Below are 14,907 nucleotides of genomic sequence, written 5' to 3' on the forward strand. Positions count from 1 at the left end.
TGCTTTCATTCCTGCTTTTGGCAATTTGGCTCCACAGTCCAGACTCTTAACCTCCATGCTATGTTTCTGTTTCTCTATATTGTCTCCACCTGCTTTTGGTAATTTGTCTCTCTCTTTCTGTCTCTCTCTCTTTGCTTAGTCTTACTAAAATTTTGACAGTTTATAATTTTTTCAAGGAACCAACTTTTGATTTCATTAATTCCATTTTTCTATTCTTGAGTTCATGCATTTTTGCTCATTTTTTTTTCTTCTGCTTGCTTTGGTTTAGTTTCTCTTCTTTTTCTAGTTGGTTTATAGTATTGTTCAAGTCTTCTGTTTCTATTTTTATATTTTGTCTAGTTGTTCTATCCATTATGGAAAGTGAAGTATTGAAATCTCCAATTATTGTCCAACAGTCTACTTCTCCCTTTACTTCTGTCAGTTTCTGCTTCCTATATTTTGGGGTTATGTTGTTAGGTGCATATATGTTTATAATTGTTTTATCGTCTCAATATATTTGCTCTTTTATCATTATGTAATGTCCTTCTCTGTCTCTAGTTACAATTTATGTCTTAAAGTCTATTTTGTCCAAAATCAGTATAGCTATTCCAATTCTTTTTTGGTTATTGTTTACATAGAATACCATTTTCCATTCTTTCACTTTCAGCCTATTTATATCTTTGGATCTAAAGTGGGTCTCTTGTAGACAGCATATTGTTAGATCATTTTTAAAAATCCTCTATGCTAAAGTCTCTCTTTTAATTGTAGAGTTTGAACCATTTACATTTATTGTAACGACTGAGGAGGACAGCCTTACTTCTGCCATTTTGCTATTTTTTATATGTCATACCTTTTTTATTCCTCAAATTCCTCCATTGCATTACTGCCTTCTTTTGTGGTAGACATTTTCTTCTTTACCATTTTGATTCCTTTCTTATTTATTTTACTATTTGTATTTTTTAGTTATTGTCTTGGTAGTTGCCTGAGAACGACAATTGACATCCTATTTCATAACAATCTATTTTGAGTTAATACTAATTTCAATAGTACTTAACATTGCTCTTATATAGCTCTGTCCCCCACCCCCACACTGATGTTGTTATTGTCACAAGTTGCATCTTTATACATTCTGTGCCCATCGATATAGTACTTATAATTGTTGTTGTATGTAGTTGCTCTTTAAATTATATAGGAAAAAAGAGGAGTTACAAACTACAAATACCTTAATACTGACTTTTATATTTATCTATGTAATTACCTTTACTAGTGTTTATTTCTTCTTGCTGATGCAAGTTGCTATTTAGTGTTTTCTCATTTCAGCCTGAAGGATCTCCTTGAGCATTTCTTGTAGAGTAGATCTACAAGCAATAGATTCCCCATTTTTGTTTATATGAGAAAGTCTTAATTTCTCTTTGCCTTTTGAATTATAAGCTTCTTGGATATAGACTTCTTGGTTGACCATTTTATTCTTTTAGTTCTTTGAATATGTCATATCACCACCTTCCGGCCTGCATGGTTTCTGAGGAGAAATTAGCAGGTAATCTTATTGAGGATGACTTCTATGTGAAAAGTCATCTCTCTCGTGGTACTTGTGGAATTCTACCTTTAACTTTCATCAGTTTGATTATAATGTGTCTCAGTGAGGATCTTGAATTTTATTAAGATTCTTGAATATGTATATTCATGTTTTGCATCAAATTTACAAAGTTTTGGCCATTATTCAAATATTTTTTCTGCTTATTTCTCTCTGAATTCCTTCTGGGACTCCCATTATACATATGTTGGTATATTTGATGGTATACCACAGGTCTCTTAGGCTCTGTTCATTTTTCTTTAGTTTTTTTTTCAGCTCCTTAGACTGGAAATCTCAACTGACCTATTTTCAAGTTTGCTGATTCTTTCTTTTGCCTGTTCAAACATCCTGTTTATTCTCTTCCATGAATTTTTCATTTTAGTTATTGTCTTTTTCAGCTGCAAAATTTCTCTTTAGTTTCTCTTATAATTTCTATTTTTGTATTGATATTCTCTTCTTGTTGAATCATGGTTTCCTTTAGCTCTTTGAGGATATTTTATTTATTTGCTTTTTGGTTTTTTAATTTTGTTAATGTTTAATTTATTTCTGAGAGAGAGAGAGAGAGAGAGAGAGAGAGAGAGAGAGAGAGAGCATGAACAAGGGAGGGTCAGAGAGAGAGGGAGATACAGAATCTGAAGTAGGCTCCAGGCTCTGAGCTAGCTGTTAGCACAGAACCCGATGTGGAGCTTGAGCCCACAATCTGTGAGATCATGACCTGAGCCCAAGTTGGACGCTCAACCGACTGAGCCACCCAGACACCCCTCTTTGAGGATATTTTAAATAGTTAATTTATAGACTTTTTAAAGTAAGGACAATGAATAGTGATACAAGGAAATGATGAACACCAATTATAACTTTAGAAACACTTGCAGAAGTGGGTCCTGTGGCTGGTCCCACAAACCCTTTTGTGTTCTTTGTAGAAGATGTAACTGGTAACCACCTCAAAGAATAAATATCAACAAGGAGTGGAACTCAGTGTAGGGCATCAGTGCCCCACCAATATCTTTAGTGCAAGCTGCCCTGACTTTCATCTGCCAGCTTCTGCATCTCTATCTGGAGGATTTCTCTGGCTCCTGCAGCCTGCTTTAATCACAAGCATGGACATCTGTAAGTACCAGAGTATAAATACCCTACCCCCAATAGCAGCCCTCAGATACTTCCCCTCTTGGGGTAGGATATCACAGAAGGTATCAGGATGTCACTGTACTCTATGCTGGCTCCCGGACTTCCCAGTGGAATTAACCTCCAGTTGCTCACAGTGGTAACTTGTTGATATCACCTAGTTTATTGGCTCCTTCCCTCTCTATCTCAGTTCCTGCTCCTGCAAGTGCTTCCTGGCATGAAATAAACTGCTTGCACTCAAATCCTTGGCTCAAGATCTGCTTCTTGGGGAACCCAGGCTAAGATACACCATGTCTGTCCTCCTTCCCTCAAGGAAGCTTAGTCTCTTTCTTCTGACTACTTTCCTTCCCTTTCAAGCATAAAAACAGTTGGCACTTAGATGGACATAATGTTTTGCTCACTGAGTGGCTGCCCATTGCCCTCGGAATAAAAAACCAAAACCAAAAGCCTCTTTAACACAGTCCACACACAATCCCCACCACAATCTGACCTCAGCCTCCTTCTAGTCTCCCTTAGGCCCCTGTCCACCTCACTCACTGGACCCAGCCCCACAGGCCTTCTTCTAGTTTTAGAATATGCTGTACCATATCCTACCTCAGAGCCTTTGCACATGTTTTTCCACCTGCAATGATCTTTCCGTCATTTGCTATTTGGTGAATCATTACTTATCCTTCAGATTTTAGCTTTAAAGCCACTTAAAAAAAAAAAAAGGCTGCCTCTAAACCCCTAATATAAACTATTTCCTTCCATTATTCTTTTTCAGAGGGCATTTTGCCTTTCTAATTTCTGTTTATATTAAATTGTCTTCGTATATTTTTGGTGTACTTATCTGATTAATATCTTTCTTTTAACCAAAGCACACAGAACTGTTGAGATGGGCCAAAAAGTCTCCAAAGCAGATGGGTGGCAGTGATAGGCCCTGAGTGTTCAGAAGGAGGGAGGAGGATCTGCCAGGGGAACACAGAGCTCTGGGGCATGGCCTTGACTCCTGGTGATGGGGACAGTGGGATGAGGGTAGGATCAGCTTTTCCCAGAACTTTGAGAGGTATCTTCTGTCTTGACCCTACAACCTCCTCTAGCTTGTGCCTCATTTCTCTCATTTCTCTGCTCCTCTTGACAGAAAAAGTCTTCAAAATTATTCTCTTCCCCTCCTGTCTCTAATTGCTCTCTTGTCAGTTTCAAAATCAGGCTTTTGTACCCATCACTTCACTGAAAATGCCCATCAAGGCCAGCAATGACTTCCACATTGCTATATCCCATGGTCAGTGGTCACTCCTCATTCTTTCTTGACTGATCAGCAGCAGTGGACAATGTTGCTAACTTCCTCCTTCCTGAAGCACTCTCTTCCTCTTCCAGAGCACTCCTCCTTCTCTGACCACGCTTACTCCCTCCTCCTGCCTCTTGTAGGTTTAAAATGCTTCGTGTAGGGCACCTGGGTGGCTCAGTCAGTAAAGTGTCCAACTCTTGGTTTTGGCTCAGGTCATGTCTCACGGTTCGTGAGTTCAAGTCCCAATCGGGCTCTGTGCTGACAGCACCAAGCCTACTTGAGAGTCTCTCTCTGTCTCTCTCTCTCTCGGGTGCCCCTCCCTCTTCATTCTCTCTCTCTCAAAATAAATAAATAAGCTAAAAAATATATATATAATACAATACAATACAATACAATACAATACAATACAATACAATACAATACAATACAATACAATATAATGCTTCTTGTAGGTTGACAATGCACAAATCACTATCACTATCACTACCTTGGGGCTCTTCCCTGGACTCCACACTCCATGTTTAGCTGCCTGCTTGCCATCCCACTTGGATAATTGTAGATATGTCAACTTCAACATGTCCCAAACCAAACTCCCAATTCTCTATCCCCCCTACCTGCTCATCCTGTATTTTCTCTACTTCAGCAGTGACAACCTCATCTGTCCACTAGCTAAGGCCAAATCCTTGGGGTGCCTCTTGATTTCTCCCTATATCCAGTCCCTCAGTGCTTAGAGTTGCTCCTGCTATTGCCTTCCTACAGTCCTCTCTCAACCTTGCAGCCTGAGTGACCTTTGAAAAGGTGAGTCCAGTCATGTCAGTTCTTTGCTCAAAAACTCCAGGTACTCCCATCTACTCAGAATAAACCCAAGGTCCAAATAAGAGTGTACAAGGCCCCGCATGATCTGCCCTCATCTCCTACCCCTCTTCATTTCTCTCCCTTGGCTACAGCCCCACTGGTTTCCCTGATGATCCTAATATATAGCAAACACATTCCTGCCTTAGGGGCTTTGCACTATTTCTTTCCTGCCTGCAGTCTTCCCCAAAGATACTTCCAAGTCTTGCTCCTTTATTTCTTCAGATTTCTGCCCAAATGACACCTTCTCTGCAACACCTTCATCAACAACCTGATCTTGACAGCAACCCCATGTCCTCAGAATTTCTGATGCCTTTAATCTACTTTGGTTTTTTAAGGCACTTATCACCATTTAACATTTTCTATATTCAACATTCTATTTTCTCTATATTCAATAAGTTCTAAGTTCTCTACATTCTATATTACTGTTTATTTTCCATCCTCCTTATCGAGTAGAATAGGAGCTCCATGAAGATGGAAGCTAGATGTCTGGTTCACCTCTGTGGCCCTCTGGAACAGGGCCTGCAAAAGGAGTGAATGAGACTGCAAATTTTTATAGAGTAAATCAATGAGTAAGTGGATTTATCGTCATTTCTGTGCGGACCTCAGGAATATATTAAGGAATTCATCTAGTAATTAGAGTTGTGAACTGGGATTCTTTTTTTTTATCATTTGTTTTGTAATGAAAATATTTTGTATTTCATATGTAGCAGAGCAGCTCCCTCACTCCGATCTATTGAAAGTCCTCCCTTGACACAAGGGTTTATAAAAGAAAGAAAGAGAGAGAGAAAGGAAAGAAGAAAGGAAGGAAGGAAGGAAAGAAGGATAGACAGAAGGAAGGAAAAGAGGAAGGAAGGAAAGGAGGAAGGAAGGAAGAAAAAAAGAAAAAAGAAAGAGAGAAAAAAGTTTTGTTACTCTAACTATGGGGATGTACAAACTTTTGTATATTTACTATTGCAGGTTGTTTTGGAGACAACTATGAAGTATGTGTGTGCCAAAATTAATTCTAAGTACACTTTTCCTTAGGCTTTTTTTTTTAAATATAGTTTATTGTCAAGTTGGTTTCCGTATAACACCCAGTGCTCATCCCAACAAGTGCCCTTCCCCATGCCAACAGCCCCCTTCCCCTCCCCCCCATCAGTCCTCAGTTTGTTCTCAGTATTCAAGAGTCTCTCATAGTTTGCCTCCCTCCCTCTCCCCCAACTGTTTTCCCCCCTTCCCCTCCCCTATGGTCCTGTTAAGTTTCTCCAGTTCCACATGAGTGAAAACCTGGTATCTTTCTCTGCCTGACATATTTCACTTAGGATAATACCCTTGAGTTCCATCCATGTTGCTACAAATGGCAGATTTCATTCTTTTTCATTGCCATGTAGTATTCCATTGTATATATAAACTGCATTTTCTTGATCCATTCATCAGTTGGACACTTAGGCTCTTTCCATATTTGGCTATTAGCACATTCTTATCGATGTTTGTGATTGTCTTATGTATTTGGGTGTTTCTGAATTCAGTGCATAGACATTTATACTTGTTAGCTCTTCCTGATGGATAGACCCTGAAATTATTATATAATGCCCTTCTTTGCCTTTAAAATAAAAAATAAAGTCCAGTTTGTCTGATATAAATATGGCTACTCCAGCTTTCTTTTTGATGTCCAGTAGCATGATAGATGTTTTCCCATCTCCTCACTTTCAATCTGAATGTGTCCTCAGGTCTAAAATGGGTCTCTTGTAAACAGCAAATAGATGGATCTAATTTTTTTAATCCATTCTGCTACTCTGTCTTTTGATTGGAGCATTTAGTCCATTTACATTCAGTGTTATTATTGAAAAATACGGGTTTAGAGTTATTGTGTTCTCTGTTAGATTCATGCTTGTAGTGGTGTCTCTGGGACTTTGTGTTCCTTGCAACATTTCCCTCATAGGATCTCTTGTAGGGCTGGTTTAGTGATGATGAATTCCTCCATTTTTTGTTGGGGTAAATCTTGATCTCTCCTTCAATTCTGAATGATAGGCTTGCTGGATAAAGGCTTCTTGGCTGTATATTTTTCCTGTTCATCACACTGAAGATTTCCTGCCATTCCTTTCTGGCCTTCCAAGTGTCAGTAGATAGGTCTGCTACTACCCTGATATGTCTCCCTTTGTATGTTGGGGCCCTTTTATCCCTAACTGCTTTCAGAATTCTCTCTTTGTTCTTGTATTTTGCCAGTTTCACTGTATGTCGTGCAGATCGATTCAGTTTACGTCTGTGGGGAGTTCTCTGTGCCTCTTGGATTTCAATATCTGTTTCCTTTCCCAGGTTGGGGAAGTTCTCAGGTATTATTTGTTCAAGTACACCTTCTGCTCCTTTCTCTCTCTCTCCTTCTGGAATTCCTATGATATGGATATTCTTCCGTTTGATTGTATCACTCAGCTTTCGAACTCTCCTTTCATGTTCCTGGACCAATTTCTCTCTCTTTTTCTCGGCTTCCTCTTTCTCTATAATTGTATCTTCTAATTCACGTATTTTTTCTGCCTTTTCAATCCGTGCAGTAGCCAACGCCTCCATTTTATTTTGTGTTGCATTTTTTAGTTCATCAGTATTTGCAACAATAATGGCTCGGATGTCATCCAAGCCCTTTTGAAACCCAATGAGTAATTTTATGAGTATTATTCTAAATTCTTGTTCAGTTATGTTGCTTAGATCGGTTTTGAGCAGTTCTCTAGCTGTTATTTCTCCCTCGAATTTCTTTAGAGGAGAGTTCTTCCGTTTTGTCATTTTGGCTAGCTTTCTTTCTCGTTAGTTTTAAAAGCTTGTGATGTGTTCTGCCCCTGTGAGTGCTGCTATATTAATATTGAAGGAGGCTCATACACTGTCCAGGGCCTGGCCGTTCAGGAAGTCTTCTTTGAAGGGTGTCCCTTGGTCTCTCTTGTGACTTTGGTTTTATTTCTCTACTCGTAGTGATGTTTTGAACTCTCCACGATGTGCACTTTAGGTTTGTTCCTTGAAGTAGCCTGTGCCACAGGCGCAGAGGAGGCGGGCCATCTCCCGTGCCTCACGCCCTCACTCCGTGTGTTGTTAATGATGCCTCCCAACTTGCAATCCCACAAGCCAAGGCACTTCAGGGCAGGGAACTGGTTCCTCCTGATGCCGACCGCGTCCCTGGGATACCACCTAACCCGGAGGGAACTTCCACTGTCCAGTGCCAGACCGAGGCCACCAGTCCAAGGAAAGCCCCACAGTTAGAGGTGGGATATCTCTCCGAAAGCTCTGCTTCTCCGCGAGCGCAGACGGGAAAAGCCTTAGGCTTTTTATTTTACTTATTTTTGTTAAGTAAGAACATGGCTGTATCATGGTGCTGTGCTCCAGTTAAGTTTTTATGTGTCTTATTACCTGAAAAAGAAATGATGTTTTCTTTAAGAGCTGAATTTTAAGCTAAATTTACAATGGTCTTCACAAAAAATGTCAGACATCGTACCTTGGGCAAAAAGAACTTGAAAGAATTGAATTTTAAAAAGCCAACATCGGGGCGCCTGGGTGGCTTAGTCGGTTAAGCGTCCGACTTTCGCTTAGGTCATGATCTCGCGGTTCGTGGGTTCAAGCCCCGCGTCGGGCTCTGTGCTGACTGCCAGCTCAGAGCCTGGAGCCTGTTTCGGTCTGTGACTCCCTCTCTCTCTGACCCTCCCCTGCTCACGCTGTCTCTCTCTCTCCTAGAAATAAATAAAAAAACACTTTAAAAAAAAAAAAAAAAAAGCCAACATCATTGGAACCAAAGACTTTTCTATTTGAATCATTAATACCAGTAATATAAAACTATCATCACGTAATAGTTCACAATGTTTCTTTTTTTTTAAAGAATTTTTTGAAAGTAATCCCTATATCTAATGTGGGACTCAAACTCACAACCCTGAGATCAAGAGTCATCCATTCCACGGATTGAGCCAGCCAAGCTTCCCACTGTGTTCTCATGGAACCAATAGCAATCATTGTCATTTTCTTTTTCATGTGTACAGACACCCTGAAACTGAAAATGGGTGACATTATTTTTAAAAATACAGACATTTGATGTAAATAAAAAGTCATGTTTCAACTGGGATTCTAAAGAAAGCTCATCTCTGGCTCCTTGCTTACCCCTTTATATGTTTAAAGGCAGAAAAGCAAAACATTCACATCCTCGAAGATTTTATTCCTCCTCAAAGCCTGGTCTTTACTGAAGAGGGCAAAGGGGCCCTTGTTTTTCTTGCAGACATGAGTCTCTGACACTGTCTCCCTGTAGAATCTTGTAGACAGGACAGCAAGTCCTGTCCACTTGCTACTGTCCATTTTCTCCCTCTGCAAAGCCTCCAAGGTCTCCCAGCTCTGGTGTTCTATGGTTTGTTTCCGCCTGGGAAGATGGCCATGGCACTGATATTTAACCTCACTGGGAAAATATGTCAGATAAGAAGGCCCTGCTATCTCAGCAACCTTCATCTTCACCTCCATTCCCTCACACAAAACCCAATGCCAGAGTTTTGGGACAGCCTCCCTCATTGATAAAGTGTCCCGAAACTTCTCAATGAGCCCACACACTGTAACTGCAATGATAATGGGCTATATCTGGCTCACCCGGAATCATGCCCATGTTCCACAGAGTGCTATGGCTATCGGTTATCTTCTATGCATGAATGACCAGAGGCAGAAAAAGCACAAGGAGCCTGTGCTGTCGAGAAGTGGAAGTGATTAATTTATGTCGCATGCCCCCTGGGCCGGTCTTAGCAAGTGTAAGCAGAATGTATGTTGACAGCTGCCTTGGAGTTCACACCACACCGTCAGCACTCTGCAGGAAACAGATGACTTTAGGACAGCTCTCAAGCTTGTTGACAGCTCAAGCTTTCTGATAAGGTTGTCAGAAAATGAAAAGGACAGTCCTAGGGAGTTGAGAGCTTCCTGGCCATGAATGGGATGCACCAAGTGGAGAGATGATGTCTGTCTTGTTCTCATGATGTCATCACAACCTAACACAGCACCTCTCCTCCCTGCTCAGGGATTTGGGGCCAAGGCTTATCTACAGGCATCAGTTCGGGCCACAGGAGGCAGTGGAACAAAGAGGAGGTAGGAGAGCAGCAAGGCTAACCCTTAGAAGGAGAGCCAGGACCCAAGTGTCAGAGATGATCAGAAAGAGGGAGGAATTCAGGGCAGAGAGAGAAAAATTAACAAGAAGAGATAAGATAAAGTTAAAACAGGTCAAGATCAAGTAAGATTGGAGGACAGAGATACTAACTGGTCACTTTTATAAGGCTGACAATGTGATGCCTGGTGCATTAGCCTGGCTTTAAAAATGCCCAGAAGTGGAGTGCTTTCTGTGTCTTGCTGTTCACACTGCACTGTAGGCACCAGTGAGCACCTGCTTGGGAAGGCCCATTCAGAAAAACAGAGATGTTTAAGGGCCATGCTCCTCCCACCCCCACCACACATATACTGAAAATTAAAATACCTCTGTTAACATCCATGAAAAAAAAAATGAATATTCTCCTAACTTCAGTTACCTACTTTATACAACATCAGCTGGAGAATCAGAACTACTTTTAGCCGCTTTGATGTTGCTCTCTAGGCCCATTTGAGAAGCCATAAAGTGTCGGCTCTCCAGTCTTTCATCTCAATATAGCCCAATCAGTAAGCTGTATCAGGCCCATGTGGGCCCTCCACATGATCCTGTCTCTCCCGTAGAATTCAACTAGTTGAATTGCAGCAGTGGAGAAAGCCTTGTAAACTGGCTGGTTGTATAAGAAGCCCACAACTCCAATATTGCCCACTCAGCTTGCATATTCTCTTGATGGCTCCACCCCTAATCTTTTGTACTTTGATTTGAATATAGTTTTCAGTCCAACCAGAAAGAGCACTAAAAGCTCTATGTTTCCCAGTCTTCCCCATACTGCCCCAAAGCTCGAGACCCATTGGGCTTTGGCATCTGTCTGAAAAGATCACGTTCTCTCTACCCAGAGCGCAACACAAGAGGGAGCCTGACCTGGGTGGGGTGATTGGAGGAAACTGGATGACTTCCCAGCCTCTCATGAGTCAGGTGTTCATGGCCTCATTCTTTTGTTCAAAGTGAATTCCTGGAACATAACCCATTTTCTGATATCAATGCAAAAACACCTTCAGTGCCAAATGATGTCTTTTGGGGTCACATCCATGGACCCTCCAGCAGCCTGCTCTTCACAGTGGGAGAGGTGAGTGAGCAAAGGCAGCCGGGAGTCTGTTTCTGCAGGGCCTTCAGGGCAATGGTGAAGAGTTTTGATTTTGGGCAATGGGAAGTTATTTGTGAGTTTAAAGCAGTGACAGGCCCTGATCTGGACACTCATTTTTAAAAGGTGTTTCTGTCAGATGAGTGGCTAAGGGACTGGAGGGAATGCGCAGATGAGGGAACCTGGTGAGGAGGTGATTCATTCATTCTTTAAGTCTGTGCTGCACTCCAACTCTATGGGTTAAAGGCAGTGGGGATAAGGCTCTCTACCCTCCTGGAGCTCAAGGGGCAGAAGGAAAACAAACAAACAAAAGTAAGCACTCAAAGAAAAGAGATCAGCTCAAACTGGGATAAATGCTGTGCAGAAAATAAACCCTGTGCTATGACAGAGTGACTGAGGGGGGAGGTGATGGTCACGTTGGAAGGTTGAAGGGATGGCCTTTCTGAGGAAGTGTTGTTTTTGCCGACACCTAAATAAGGGGAATGAGTGAGTCATGTGGAAATGTGAAGTGGGGATGGGGGAGGGGTGTTCTAGGCAGGGGAAACAATGAGTGCAAAGGCCCATGTGCAACTGGGGGATGGTGAGTGAGGACTGGGGCCCAAATAAGGGTAGAGAGATCGGCAGGGGCCATTCTTCTATGGGGATGAGGAGCCATTATAGACTTTCAAACAGAGGCACCAAGCTGCAACAAACTACAGTCCTGCGGGCCAAATCCAGGCTGGTGCCTGTTTTTTGTAAATAAAGTTTTATTGGAACCCAGTCTCACCCATTCATTTCCACATTGTCCATGGCTGCTTTCATGCTTCAAAGGCAGAGCTGTGTGTGGGGCAGAGACCACCTGGCCCACAAACCATAAAATACCTATTCTCTGGCCTTTTACAGACTAATTTGCTGACTCCTGTTCTAACTGATATTTTCAGAAGGTTATTCTGGCTGCCCTGTGAGGCACCACCATGGAGTAAGGTTATAAAATACTGCAGGACACAGAGGAAGGTGGGGCCTTTTCTTAGCATCCATCCTTGTTGACTGATGTTTTCTCCGACATCAGAGAGAGGGAGGATGGTGGACTCATCTCTCTGGGCGTGCATTGCCCTAAAGACGATGCATGTGCAGAAAGTGCTGTCTGGAGTCCTCTGAACAGCCGAGCAGACTCTGCTTCGCCTGGTGAACCTTGGCAGGAGGAGTTAATCACTGCTTGTGGGGCCTCCACCCAAACCATAGCTGCCTGTCTTTTGTCTGCGGCACCTCGTCACCAATTTGGGGCTTAGAGACAGCGCAAGCCAAGCAGCTGTTTCCCATTACCTGCTTGTCCCATTTCAGCAGCCTGTCATGACTGCCAAGCATGCCCACACCACTCCCAATAGAGAGCAAGAGACACTGTGAGAAAGGGATCTCATTTCCAAATTTTAGGGCAGATTGGTTTTGTTTTATTTCTTGAGAAAAAACATCAAATAAGTAAAATAGTTGAGCATTGTGTTAAAAAACTAACCCCAAACATCTGGGTTCTTTGTACCATGGGAGCTTATTTTCATTCTTTTGGTTGTAACTGATAAATATTCACAGAATAATTGAGTTAGTACATTTTTTAGAAGGAAAACCATCCGTGTTATATAAAGAAATGGTGGAGAGGAAGGCAGGGATGAGAGAAGATTCTGGGTGGCACAGCAGCAGTCTCTTGTAGCTCACTATAGGTGGGAGGTCAGAATGTACTTCAAATTTATATTGACAAGCATTTACTAATTTTTATGTTTTAAGTTTATTTATTTATTTTGAGAGAGGGAGAGAGACCGCAGGAAGGGAAAGGGGCAGAGAAAGAGGGAGAGAGAATCCCAAGCAGGCTCCACACTGTCAGCACAGAGCACGATGCAGGGCTTGATGCCATAATGTGAGATCATGACCTGAGCTGATATCAACAGTTGGTTGCTCAACCGACTGAGTTACCCAGGTGCCCCTCAACAAGCATTTATTGAGCACCTATTCTTTGCCAACTGCTGCCAAGTGCTGGGGAATCTGAGTTAAATAAAATGAGGTTTCTGCTGTCTGGGGCCTCACAATCTGGCAACAAACAAAACAGTGGCAATATGATAACAAAAACGAAGCACTTACAATAGCCCTTTCATCCCTACAACATCCCTCTCACATAAGTATCATCATTCCAATTTTAAATTGAGATTTGAAGCATAAATGCTGGAGTTGGTATTTGAAATCATATCTGTCTGCCATTAGAGTCTTTTGCTGCCTCTCAGATTGGTAGGACTAGACCAGTCAAACATCTGGAAAGGTAGGTTTCAGCTTAGGAACAAAAGGGGCTACTTTGGAAGGTGATGAGCTGTGTGTGAAGGGCAGTGTGCAAATAGAAGCATATGGAGGCATGGCTAGATCCAGAGCCTCAGAGGATATTGTCAGAAATTAGTCCTTCTCCACATTTTGTCTCCACTTTCCCCTAGTTTGGCTTCCATATCCAGTAGGCCTTTCCCCATGGAGTGGCCAGGGTGCCCCTAGGAGCTCTATCTGCTTAGAAGCCTCAACAGAGAGAGGGCAATTTTTCCCAATAGTTCCAGAAAAAGTCCCAGGATGAACTCTGGCCTGGCACACGTCACATGACCATCTCTGAGCCAATCCCTGCAGCCATGAATGTAGGGCTCTTACTAAGTAAACTTATCCAGTCATATGGACTGAGGGCAGTCCCAATCCCCATCTTCTGAGGTCCCCCATTGCAGCTCCTCCCAATGATACAAAGGTACTGGCTCTTTGGGACCTTCTGATGGGAGGTCATGGTTGTTCAACAGGCTTGGTTAGTCACTCACTATGTGACTTTGAGTAAATACCACCCACTCTTTGAGCCTCATCCATAGCTAGGTATTCATCACACCTTCCTTGCTGGCTGAAGGCATGCTCACCACAGTGCTTGGCCACGAAATGATGCTCAAAAAGCCCAGGGAGGGACTTATATGAGAAGAGATAGGGGGCAGAGTGGGTTGGAGCAGGATAATCTTAGGACCAGGATGCAGGGATGGGTAAGATATGGATGGATGGCCAGTGATTTGGCCAAGCTGGCAGTCATTAGGCCAGGTCTGAATGCACGATAGATGCTGGGTTTCCATATTGAGCTCCTGGACTAGAAGCCACTCAGACAAGGGTTGTTTGTAAAGGCCAAGCCAAGCCTGTTTCCCTCTTTGGCTTCTCAAGCTCCAGCCAGATCATCAGAAAGCAGCGTTCCCAGAATGAATTGGCCCAGCTCCTTACAGAAATGCTGCCAGAAAAGGACAATTAGCTACGGACCTTTGGCTTTCATAGGGGTCTGCATTAGACACAGCTGGAGTGGGAAGACAGGCACACTCAGGGTCTGCTTTGTGGCCCCTTAGAGGGAAGGTGGGGCTGTGTGGCAGAGCAAGCATGAGACTGCAGCCAGCCTGTGTGCTGGCTCTGCCCATCCAGCCTCTGCCCATCACAGGCTCTGTGACCCTGGGCAGGACCTCACTCTTCTCATCTGTAGTTCAAGGGAGATGACAATAAAAATTGTATCTGCCTCAAAGGTTTGTTGTAAGGATCACACATATTAGTTCAAGCCATTTTTACAGGTCAAAAAATGTTGCTGTCAGCAATTTCATATGGTTCAGCCTAAAATTCTTGACCCAGATTATGTGTTAACCATTGACCTATTCCTAAAATTCTTGACCCAGAGCATGTGTTAACCATTGACCTATGCTATCCATGGCTCTCACAACCATCATATGGGGAGGGTACTGCCAGGCCTGCATTACAGGCCAGAGAGGGGAAGAGCAGCCTAGGCAGTGTCATGGGCACCATCATGAAGCCTGTGCTCCATGCCAGCCAGTAGGAAAATCGAATGTCAGAGAGGAAGCTCCCCCTCAGGGGTCATGCAGACAGAGCTGGGCCTACAACCCAGG

The sequence above is a fragment of the Hyaena hyaena genome, unplaced genomic scaffold (assembly GCF_003009895.1).
Source record: "Hyaena hyaena isolate Hyena2069 unplaced genomic scaffold, ASM300989v1 scaffold_501, whole genome shotgun sequence".
Lineage (NCBI taxonomy): Eukaryota > Metazoa > Chordata > Mammalia > Carnivora > Hyaenidae > Hyaena > Hyaena hyaena.